The following is a 12,500-nucleotide window of genomic DNA, read 5'->3' as shown; positions in this document are numbered from 1 at the left end:
CCAGGACCTGAACCTGAACCTGAACCAGGACCTGAACCAGGACCTGAACCTGAACCTGAACCTGAACCTGAACCAGGACCTGAACCTGAACCTGAACCTGAACCTGAACCTGAACCTGAACCTGAACCTGAACCAGGACCTGAACCTGACCCAGAATCCAGAGTCTTAACCTGAACCAGGACCTGAACCTGAACCAGGACCTGAACCTGAACCTGAACCTGAACCAGGACCTGAACCTGAACCAGAACCTGAACCAGAATCCAGAGTCTTAACCTGAACCTGAACCTGAACCAGGACCTGAACCTGAACCAGAACCTGAACCAGAATCCAGAGTCTTAACCAGAACCTGAACCTGAACCTGAACCTGAACCAGGACCTGAACCTGAACCAGGACCTGAACCAGAATCTGAATCTGAGCCAGAATCTGAATCTGAGCCAGAACCTGAACCTGAACCTGAACCTGAACCTGAACCAGGACCTGAACCTGAACCTGAACCAGGACCTGAACCTGAACCAGGACCTGAGCCAGAATCTGAATCTGAGCCAGAACCTGAACCTGAACCTGAACCAGGACCTGAACCTGAACCAGGACCTGAACCTGAACCAGAATCCAGAGTCTTAACCTGAACCTGAACCTGAACCTGAACCTGAACCTGAACCAGGACCTGAACCTGAACCAGAATCCAGAGTCTTAACCAGAACCTGAACCTGAACCTGAACCTGAACCAGGACCTGAACTTGAACCTGAACCTGAACCTGAACCTGAACCTGAACCAGGACCTGAACCTGAACCAGAACCTGAACCAGAATCCAGAGTCTTAACCAGAACCTGAACCTGAACCTGAACCTGAACCAGGACCTGAACCTGAACCTGAACCTGAACCTGAACCAGAATCCAGAGTCTTAACCTGAACCTGAACCTGAACCTGAACCAGGACCTGAACCTGAACCAGAATCCAGAGTCTTAACCTGAACCTGAACCTGAACCTGAACCAGGACCTGAACCTGAACCAGGACCTGAACCTGAACCAGAATCCAGAGTCTTAACCTGAACCTGAACCTGAACCTGAACCTGAACCTGAACCTGAACCAGGACCTGAACCTGAACCAGAATCCAGAGTCTTAACCAGAACCTGAACCTGAACCTGAACCTGAACCAGGACCTGAACCTGAACCTGAACCTGAACCAGGACCTGAACCTGAACCAGAACCTGAACCAGAATCCAGAGTCTTAACCAGAACCTGAACCTGAACCTGAACCTGAACCAGGACCTGAACCTGAACCTGAACCTGAACCAGAATCCAGAGTCTTAACCTGAACCTGAACCTGAACCTGAACCTGAACCAGGACCTGAACCTGAACCTGAACCTGAACCTGAACCTGAACCTGAACCTGAACCAGGACCTGAACCTGAACCAGAATCCAGAGTCTTAACCTGAACCTGAACCTGAACCTGAACCTGAACCTGAACCTGAACCTGAACCTGAACCAGGACCTGAACCTGAACCTGAACCTGAACCTGAACCAGGACCTGAACCTGAACCAGAATCCAGAGTCTTAACCTGAACCTGAACCTGAACCTGAACCTGAACCTGAACCTGAACCAGGACCTGAACCTGAACCTGAACCTGAACCTGAACCAGGACCTGAACCTGAACCTGAACCTGAACCTGAACCAGGACCTGAACCTGAACCAGAACCTGAACCAGAATCCAGAGTCTTAACCAGAACCTGAACCTGAACCTGAACCTGAACCTGAACCTGAACCAGGACCTGGACCTGAACCTGAACCTGAACCTGAACCAGAATCCAGAGTCTTAACCTGAACCTGAACCTGAACCTGAACCTGAACCTGAACCAGGACCTGAACCTGAACCTGAACCAGGACCTGAACCTGAACCTGAACCTGAACCTGAACCAGGACCTGAACCTGAACCAGAATCCAGAGTCTTAACCTGAACCTGAACCTGAACCTGAACCTGAACCAGGACCTGAACCTGAACCTGAACCTGAACCTGAACCTGAACCTGAACCAGGACCTGAACCTGAACCAGAATCCAGAGTCTTAACCTGAACCTGAACCTGAACCTGAACCTGAACCAGGACCTGAACCTGAACCTGAACCTGAACCTGAACCTGAACCAGGACCTGAACCTGAACCAGGACCTGAACCAGAATCTGAATCTGAACCTGAACCTGAAACTGAACCAGAACCAGAATCTGAATCTGAACCAGAACCAGAACCAGAACCTGAATCTCTCCACCCGGGTTCTTATGTGGAAACTTTGTGGTGAAACAGAAGAACCAGAACCTGAGGCTGATGTTTCTCAGATGGAACCGGAGGTCACAGCCGGTGCTCTGACAGAACAAACTACGTTTGGGTCAAACACATCCGGATCTGTCTGTAAGTTAGAAGCTAATTTATTTCAGTTTTGAGGATGTGAACCACAGAAGAAGATATGATGTAATAATAATAATAAATATAGCTGCAAGCAGCGATGTGGGGGTCCTAGCAGAATGGCACAATAGGCAAGGCTTGGGCTGCTCAGGAAGGCGTCGTGAGTCCATGCGCCAAGTTTGGCATCGATACATCAATGCATCGCAGAGATGCGGCCAAATGTCACGTTTTCGCGTTGGCGTAGAGTTTGATTGGCTGCCACGGTTAAACGGAAATGAAATAAAAAAATCCACATGATAACTTATGTGCGGCTTGGTCTGAAGATTGTATGTGCCAAGTCCCGTGGAGATTGGACAATCTCAGTGGCCTGAAATGCTTTTTGAAGGTTTTCGATTAAATTCAAAATGGCGGAAAATCCAAGATGGCGCTGATGATGCCATGATGTGCGTTGACCTCGTCTTTATCCAGGGATTCCATCGGTACCTCATTTGTGAAATTTGGACCAAGGGGTCCAAAGATATGAGCAAAAATGCATTTTTGCTACATATAGTGCCACCTATAGGCCAAACGTCACCAAACTTCTTGTGCCTCTTACGTTTGCAGTCTTGAGTCTGTGTTATAAGTTTGACGTCATAACATCAAATGGTTGCCAAGATATGACCTCACTTCCGGTTTGGCGGCGTCAACCTCGAGTTTGATTGGCTTTTATGGAAAATTGGAAGCCTAATTAAAAATTCCACACGATAACTTTTGTGCGGCTTGGTCTTAAGAGTCTTTGTGCCAAGTTTCGTGGAAATTGGACAATCTCTGTGACCTGAAATGCTTTTTTAAGCTTTTTCATAAAATTCAAAATGGCGGAAAATCTAGGCACACGCAAATTGACGTCATAGGGTGCGTTGGACTCGTCATGATCCAAGGATTCCAACGATGTGTTGTTTGTGAAATTTGGACCAAGTAGTCCAAAGTTATGCATTTAGATGCACTTTGAACTTTGGCGTGTTGGTGGCGCTAGAGAGTAAGCTCTTGGGGCATGAAAATTCTTGATATTGGCTTTGGCACTTAGCTGATTACGTGTGCCAAATTTCACAACTTTTTACCATAGCGTTCATGGGGCTGCCATAGACTTCAATTGCAGCAGAAACGGATTAATAAATATAGCTGCAAGCAGCGATGTGGGGGTCCTAGCAGAATGGCACAATAGGCAAGGCTTGGGCTGCTCAGGAAGGCGTCGTGAGTTCATGCACCAAGTTTGGCATCGATACATCAATGCATCGCAGAGATACGGCCAAATGTGCCATTTGCGCGTCGGCATGGAGTTTGATTGGCTGCCGCGGTTACACGGAAGTTAAATAAAAAAATCCACATAATAACTTATTTGCGGCTTGGTCTGAAGATTCTATGTGCCAAGTCTCGTGGAGATTGGACAATCTTAGTGGCCTGAAATGCGTTTTGAAGGTTTTTGATTAAATTCAAAATGGCGGACAATCCAAGATGGCGCAAATGACGTCATTAAGTGTGTTGACCTCGTCCTTATCCAGGGATTCTACTGGTACCTCATTTGTGAAATATGGACCAAGGGGTCCAAAGATATGAGCAAAAATGCATTTTTGCTACATATAGCGCCACCTATAGGCCGAACGTCACCAAACTTCTTGGGCCTCTTACCTTCGCAGTAATGAGTTTGTGTTATAAGTTTGACGTCATGATATCAAATGGTTGCCAAGATATGACCTCACTTCCGGTTTGGGGGCGTCAACCTCGAGTTTGATTGGCTTTTATGGAAAAATGGAAGCCTAATTAAAAATTCCACACGATAACTTTTGTGCGGCTTGGTCTTAAGAGTCTATGTGCCTTGTTTCGTGAAAATTGGACAATCTCTGTGACCTGAAATGCTTTTTTAAGCTTTTTGATAAAATTCAAAATGGCGGAAAATCTAAGTATACGCAAATTGACGTCATAGGGTGCGTTGGACTCGTCATGATCCAAGGATTCCAATGATGTCTTGTTTTTGAAATTTGGGCCAAGTATTCAAAAGTTATTAGGCTGAATGCACTTTGAACTTTGACGTGTTGGTGGCGCTAGGGAGTAAGGTCTTGGACCATGAAAATTCTTGAGTTTGCTTTTGGCACTTGGCTGATTAAGTGTGCCAAATTTCACAACTTTTTACCATTGCGTTCATGTGGCTGCCATAGACTTCAATTGCAGCAGAAAGTAGAGGAATAATAATAATAATAATAATAATAGGAAAAGCTACTAACTCAATGGGTTCCTGCAGCTTCGCTGCTAGGACCCCCAATAATAGGAAAAGCTACTAACTCAATGGGTTCCTGCAGCTTCGCTGCTAGGACCCCCAATTATGGTGTAATGAACCACTGATGTGGAGCTGTGAAATGATTCAAAGGCTTTTTAACAAAGTGTTCAGAAAGGAAAGAAAGGTGTCGAACAGAGTTATTCCAGCTCAGCTCATTCATGAGGTTCTCCAGCTGATGACCGACGACCAGCCTATGACCAGCCTATGAACAGCCTATGACCGGCCTATGACCGGCCTATGACCGGCCTATGACCAGCCTCCGACCAGCCTATGAACAGCCTATGACCAGCCTATGACCGGCCTATGACCGGCCTATGACCAGCCTATGACCAGCCTATGACCAGCCTATGACCGGCCTATGACCGGCCTATGACCGGCCTATGACCAGCCTCCGACCAGCCTATGAACAGCCTATGACCGGTCTATGACCGGCCTATGACCGGCCTATGACCGGCCTATGACCGGCCTATGACCGGCCTATGACCGGCCTATGACCGGCCTATGACCGGCCTCCGACCAGACTATGACCGGCCTATGACCGGCCTATGACCGGCCTATGACCAGCCTATGACCAGCCTATGACCAGCCTCCGACCAGCCTATGACCAGCCTATGACCAGCCTATGACCAGCCTCCGACCAGCCTATGACCAGCCTATGACCGGCCTATGACCAGCCTATGACCAGCCTCCGACCAGCCTATGACCGGCCTATGACCAGCCTATGACCAGCCTATGACCAGCCTATGACCAGCCTATGACCAGCCTCCGACCAGCCTATGACCGGCCTATGACCAGCCTATGACCAGCCTATGACCAGCCTCCGACCAGCCTATGACCGGCCTATGACCAGCCTATGACCAGCCTATGACCAGCCTCCGACCAGCCTATGACCGGCCTCCGACCAGCCTATGACCGGCCTATGACCAGCCTATGACCAGCCTATGACCGGTCTATGACCGGCCTATGACCAGCCTATGACCAGCCTATGACCAGCCTCCGACCAGCCTATGACCGGCCTCCGACCAGCCTATGACCGGCCTATGACCAGCCTATGACCAGCCTATGACCAGCCTATGACCAGCCTCCGACCAGCCTATGACCAGCCTATGACCAGCCTATGACCAGCCTATGACCAGCCTATGACCGGCCTATGACCAGCCTCCGACTAGCCTATGACCAGCCTATGACCGGCCTATGACCGGCCTATGACCGGCCTATGACCAGCCTATGACCGGCCTATGACCGGCCTATGACCAGCCTATGACCGGCCTATGACCAGCCTATGACCAGCCTATGACCGGCCTATGACCGGCCTATGACCAGCCTATGACCAGCCTATGACCGGCCTATGACCGGCCTATGACCGGCCTATGACCAGCCTATGACCGGCCTATGACCGGCCTATGACCAGCCTATGACTGGCCTATGACCAGCCAGCTCATGATCCAACATGGAGCCCAAACACCGCAGAATAAAGTCCTTTCAGTGGCTGTGTGTGACGGCTGCTGCCACCTAGTGGCCAAACTGGAGATGACAACAATCTCAAAGTCCATCCGCCTATTCTCTAACAGAAAACTGCATTTTTATCCATCCATCCGTCTTCTGTAGGCAGGGAGCACCTGGACAGGTGGGCAGTTCATTTATTTTATCTTCAGACTGAATCAGCTGTGCAGTGAAAACAAACATCTTCATCCAGCTGTTCCAGCTGTGGCTGCTTAAAGCAACAGAAACGTTCTTCCAGGTGCGGCTGATCCTGCACGGCTTCCTGCTCCTCACGTCTCTCCTTCTTCTTTTCTTTTATGTGTAAAAGGGACCAAAAGGAGATAAATGGTTGTTTCTGAGGCCATAAAAACAGGATTAATGCAGCAAAGCTGAGGAAACCAACAGAAACACTTTAGGATCATTTAAAGTGTTGCTGTTCCAGATGTGAACTTCAGATGCTTCCTGCTGGGTGAAACACATCTGTGGTGAACAACACATCTGTGGTGAACAACACATCTGTGGTGAACAACACATCTGTGGTGAACAACACATCTGGAAGACTTTTCAGCTTAAAGTCAGAGGAGGAAGAAGAAGAAGAGGAGGACTGACAGGACCTGGAGTTTTCTGCTGAGCTCAGCACCGTGAGTTCGCTCCATCTATCTATCACTCTGTGCCCTGCAGAGACAGTGCACGCTCACGTGCACACTCACACGTGCACACTCACACGTGCACACTCACACGTGCACACACACACACTGGCCTGGTCCAGCTCTCCCCTCAGTCTGCATGTTTCCCTCTCAGACTGTAACAGCTGATGAGTTTCACATCAGACTGAAAGACGCACAATCAGAAAAATGGGACAAAATAAATCAAAATCCAGACTTTTAAATATATTTAAAATACTTTTAAATATAAATAAAACAGCCGGTGAAAGTTTCAGATTGAAACATCCTGAATATTAGTTTCCCTCCAGAGATGAAATCAGCTGAGCGTTGTGATCCCGTTTCACCTGTTTAGCTTTAGCTTAACATGTTTAACAGTTTAACAGTTTAACTTTAACATGTTTAACAGTTTAACTTTAACTTTAACATGTTTAACAGTTTAACACTTTAACTTTAACATGTTTAACAGTTTAACAGTTTAACACTTGAACTTTTAGAAGCTTCCAGAACAATAAGAAGCTGATGAGCCTCTCACAGCTGGATACTTCACCGGTTAAAACCAGAAGATTCGGCCTTCAGGCAGCTTTAGAGGCCCAAATCAGGCAGGAAAACACCTGATTCAGGCAGGAAAACACCTGATTCAGACAGGAAAACACCTGATTCAGACAGGAAAACACCTGAATCAGGCTGGAAAACACCTGATTCAGACAGGAAAACACCTGAATCAGGCAGGAAAACACCTGATTCAGACAGGAAAACACCTGATTCAGGCAGGAAAACACCTGATTCAGGCAGGAAAACACCTGATTCAGACAGGAAAACACCTGATTCAGGCAGGAAAACACCTGATTCAGGCTGGAAAACACCTGATTCAGGCAGGAAAACACCTGATTCAGGCAGGAAAACACCTGATTCAGGCAGGAAAACACCTGATTCAGACAGGAAAACACCTGATTCAGGCAGGAAAACACCTGATTCAGGCAGGAAAACACCTGATTCAGGCAGGAAAACACCTGATTCAGACAGGAAAACACCTGAATCAGGCAGGAAAACACCTGATTCAGGCTGGAAAACACCTGATTCAGGCAGGAAAACACCTGATTCAGGCTGGAAAAAACCTGATTCAGACAGGAAAACACCTGAATCAGGCAGGAAAACACCTGATTCAGACAGGAAAACACCTGAATCAGGCTGGAAAACACCTGATTCAGACAGGAAAACACCTGATTCAGGCAGGAAAACACCTGATTCAGGCTGGAAAAAACCTGATTCAGACAGGAAAACACCTGAATCAGGCAGGAAAACACCTGATTCAGACAGGAAAACACCTGAATCAGGCTGGAAAACACCTGATTCAGACAGGAAAACACCTGATTCAGGCAGGAAAACACCTGATTCAGGCAGGAAAACACCTGATTCAGGCAGGAAAACACCTGATTCAGACAGGAAAACACCTGATTCAGGCAGGAAAACACCTGATTCAGGCTGGAAAACACCTGATTCAGGCAGGAAAACACCTGATTCAGGCAGGAAAACACCTGATTCAGGCAGGAAAACACCTGAATCAGGCAGGAAAACACCTGATTCAGGCAGGAAAACACCTGATTCAGACAGGAAAACACCTGATTCAGGCAGGAAAACACCTGATTCAGACAGGAAAAAACCTGATTCAGGCAGGAAAACACCTGATTCAGGCAGGAAAACACCTGATTCAGGCTGGAAAACACCTGATTCAGGCAGGAAAACACCTGATTCAGGCTGGAAAAAACCTGATTCAGACAGGAAAACACCTGAATCAGGCAGGAAAACACCTGATTCAGACAGGAAAACACCTGATTCAGGCAGGAAAACACCTGATTCAGGCTGGAAAACACCTGATTCAGGCAGGAAAACACCTGATTCAGACAGGAAAACACCTGATTCAGGCAGGAAAACACCTGATTCAGGCTGGAAAACACCTGATTCAGGCAGGAAAACACCTGATTCAGACAGGAAAACACCTGATTCAGACAGGAAAACACCTGATTCAGACAGGAAAACACCTGATTCCAGATGAAAACATCAGGCTGAAGTGACAGGTGTCGCCCCCTTGTGGCTGACAGTAAAATGAGCTCAGGCTGCGTTTTCTTCTTCTTTGTTCTGAGCTCTGAAAGCTAACCAGCTGCATCTTTATTGTCTTAGAGCTCCTTCTAACTCTGTTATTATGATTATTATCATCGTGATTCTGATTAAAGCTGCCGAACATCTCTGGCTGCGGCGCCCATCTGCTGTTGGCTCAGCACCAGGTGAAGGAGGGAGGAAGCCCGAGGCTTTATCCATCTTTCTGTGCCAACTGGGTCAGCTGCCTCCTATCAGTTTCACATTCTCTTTGTTTTCCCATCCTCAGAGAGGAAAAGAGAGGAAATATGAGAAAACAGAGGAAAACAGAAAGGATACAGAGAGAAAAAGAAAGGAAAAAAGGAGAAAACAGAAAGAAAAAGAGAAGAAGATACTGTGTTTCTGTGTGAGAAAACAGCTCTGAGAGACGGAGGAGGGAACAGGTGGAGAAGGACAGGAAGAGATGGAGGAGGAGGGAACAGGTGGAGAAGGACAGGAAGAGATGGAGGAGGAGGGAACAGGTGGAGAAGGACAGGAAGAGATGGAGGAGGTGGGAACAGGTGGAGAAGGACAGGAAGAGATGGAGGAGGAGGGAACAGGTGGAGAAGGACAGGAAGAGATGGAGGAGGGAACAGGTGGAGAAGGACAAGAAGAGATGGAGGAGGAGGGAACAGGTGGAGAAGGACAGGAAGAGATGGAGGAGGGAACAGGTGGAGAAGGACAGGAAGAGATGGAGGAGGAGGGAACAGGTGGAGAAAGACAGGAAGAGATGGAGGAGGAGGGAACAGGTGGAGAAGGACAGGAAGAGACGGAGGAGGGAACAGGTGGAGAAGGACAGGAAGAGATGGAGGAGGAGGGAACAGGTGGAGAAGGACAGGAAGAGATGGAGGAGGAGGGAACAGGTGGAGAAGGACAGGAAGAGACGGAGGAGGGAACAGGTGGAGAAGGACAGGAAGAGATGGAGGAGGGAACAGGTGGAGAAGGACAGGAAGAGATGGAGGAGGAGGGAACAGGTGGAGAAGGACATGAAGAGACGGAGGAGGGAACAGGTGGAGAAGGACAGGAAGAGATGGAGGAGGAGGGAACAGGTGGAGAAGGACAGGAAGAGATGGAGGAGGAGGGAACAGGTGGAGAAGGACAGGAAGAGATGGAGGAGGTGGGAACAGGTGGAGAAGGACAGGAAGAGATGGAGGAGGAGGGAACAGGTGGAGAAGGACAGGAAGAGATGGAGGAGGGAACAGGTGGAGAAGGACAGGAAGAGATGGAGGAGGAGGGAACAGGTGGAGAGGGACAGGAAGAGATGGAGGAGGAGGGAACAGGTGGAGAAGGACAGGAAGAGATGGAGGAGGAGGGAACAGGTGGAGAAGGACAGGAAGAGACGGAGGAGGGAACAGGTGGAGAAGGACAGGAAGAGATGGAGGAGGAGGGAAAAGGTGGAGAAGGACAGGAAGAGATGGAGGAGGAGGGAACAGGTGGAGAAGGACAGGAAGAGATGGAGGAGGAGGGAACAGGTGGAGAAGGACAGGAAGAGATGGAGGAGGAGGGAACAGGTGGAGAAGGACAGGAAGAGATGGAGGAGGGAACAGGTGGAGAAGGACAGGAAGAGATGGAGGAGGAGGGAACAGGTGGAGAAGGACAGGAAGAGATGGAGGAGGTGGGAACAGGTGGAGAAGGACAGGAAGAGATGGAGGAGGAGGGAACAGGTGGAGAAGGACAGGAAGAGATGGAGGAGGAGGGAACAGGTGGAGAAGGACAGGAAGAGACGGAGGAGGGAACAGGTGGAGAAGGACAGGAAGAGATGGAGGAGGGAACAGGTGGAGAAGGACAGGAAGAGATGGAGGAGGAGGGAACAGGTGGAGAAGGACAGGAAGAGATGGAGGAGGAGGGAACGGGTGGAGAAGGACAGGAAGAGATGGAGGAGGAGGGAACAGGTGGAGAAGGACAGGAAGAGATGGAGGAGGGAACAGGTGGAGAAGGACAGGAAGAGATGGAGGAGGAGGGAACAGGTGGAGAAGGACAGGAAGAGATGGAGGAGGAGGGAACAGGTGGAGAAGGACAGGAAGAGATGGAGGAGGGAACAGGTGGAGAAGGACAGGAAGAGATGGAGGAGGGAACAGGTGGAGAAGGACAGGAAGAGATGGAGGAGGAGGGAACAGGTGGAGAAGGACAGGAAGAGATGGAGGAGGGAACAGGTGGAGAAGGACAGGAAGAGATGGAGGAGGAGGGAACAGGTGGAGAAGGACAGGAAGAGATGGAGGAGGGAACAGGTGGAGAAGCACAGGAAGAGATGGAGGAGGAGGGAACAGGTGGAGAAGGACAGGAAGAGATGGAGGAGGGAACAGGTGGAGAAGGACAGGAAGAGATGGAGGAGGAGGGAACAGGTGGAGAAGGACAGGAAGAGACGGAGGAGGGAACAGGTGGAGAAGGACAGGAAGAGATGGAGGAGGAGGGAACAGGTGGAGAAGGACAGGAAGAGATGGAGGAGGTGGGAACAGGTGGAGAAGGACAGGAAGAGATGGAGGAGGAGGGAACAGGTGGAGAAGGACAGGAAGAGATGGAGGAGGAGGGAACAGGTGGAGAAGGACAGGAAGAGATGGAGGAGGAGGGAACAGATGGAGAAGGACAGGAAGAGATGGAGGAGGGAACAGGTGGAGAAGGACAGGAAGAAATGGAGGAGGGAACAGGTGGAGAAGGACAGGAAGAGATGGAGGAGGAGGGAACAGGTGGAGAAGGACAGGAAGAGATGGAGGAGGAGGGAACGGGTGGAGAAGGACAGGAAGAGATGGAGGAGGAGGGAACAGGTGGAGAAGGACAGGAAGAGATGGAGGAGGGAACAGGTGGAGAAGCACAGGAAGAGATGGAGGAGGGAACAGGTGGAGAAGGACAGGAAGAGATGGAGGAGGAGGGAACAGGTAGAGAAGGACAGGAAGAGATGGAGGAGGGAACAGGTGGAGAAGGACAGGAAGAGATGGAGGAGGAGGGAACAGGTGGAGAAGGACAGGAAGAGATGGAGGAGGGAACAGGTGGAGAAGCACAGGAAGAGATGGAGGAGGGAACAGGTGGAGAAGGACAGGAAGAGATGGAGGAGGAGGGAACAGGTAGAGAAGGACAGGAAGAGATGGAGGAGGAGGGAACAGGTGGAGAAGCACAGGAAGAGATGGAGGAGGGAACAGGTGGAGAAGGACAGGAAGAGATGGAGGAGGAGGGAACAGGTAGAGAAGGACAGGAAGAGATGGAGGAGGAGGGAACAGGTGGAGAAGCACAGGAAGAGATGGAGGAGGAGGGAACAGGTGGAGAAGGACAGGAAGAGATGGAGGAGGAGGGAACAGGTGGAGAAGGACAGGAAGAGATGGAGGAGGGAACAGGTGGAGAAGGACAGGAAGAGATGGAGGAGGGAACAGGTGGAGAAGGACAGGAAGAGATGGAGGAGGAGGGAACAGGTGGAGAAGGACAGGAAGAGATGGAGGAGGGGGGAACAGGTGGAGAAGGACAGGAAGAGATGGAGGAGGGGGGAACAGGTGGAGAAGGACAGGAAGAGATGGAGGAGGG

General features: G+C 49.7%; 1 protein-coding gene across 5 annotated transcripts in view; it reads right to left on the bottom strand.

The window, feature by feature from the left end:
• nfia (nuclear factor I/A) overlaps positions 1-12,500 on the bottom strand; it is a 201,987-nt gene that overhangs the window by 22,126 nt on the left and 167,361 nt on the right. The gene's annotated exons all lie outside the window — the stretch shown is intronic.

The sequence above is a fragment of the Odontesthes bonariensis genome, chromosome 15 (assembly GCF_027942865.1).
Source record: "Odontesthes bonariensis isolate fOdoBon6 chromosome 15, fOdoBon6.hap1, whole genome shotgun sequence".
NCBI lineage: Eukaryota > Metazoa > Chordata > Actinopteri > Atheriniformes > Atherinopsidae > Odontesthes > Odontesthes bonariensis.
This window is presented reverse-complemented; position numbering and strand designations above follow the sequence as displayed.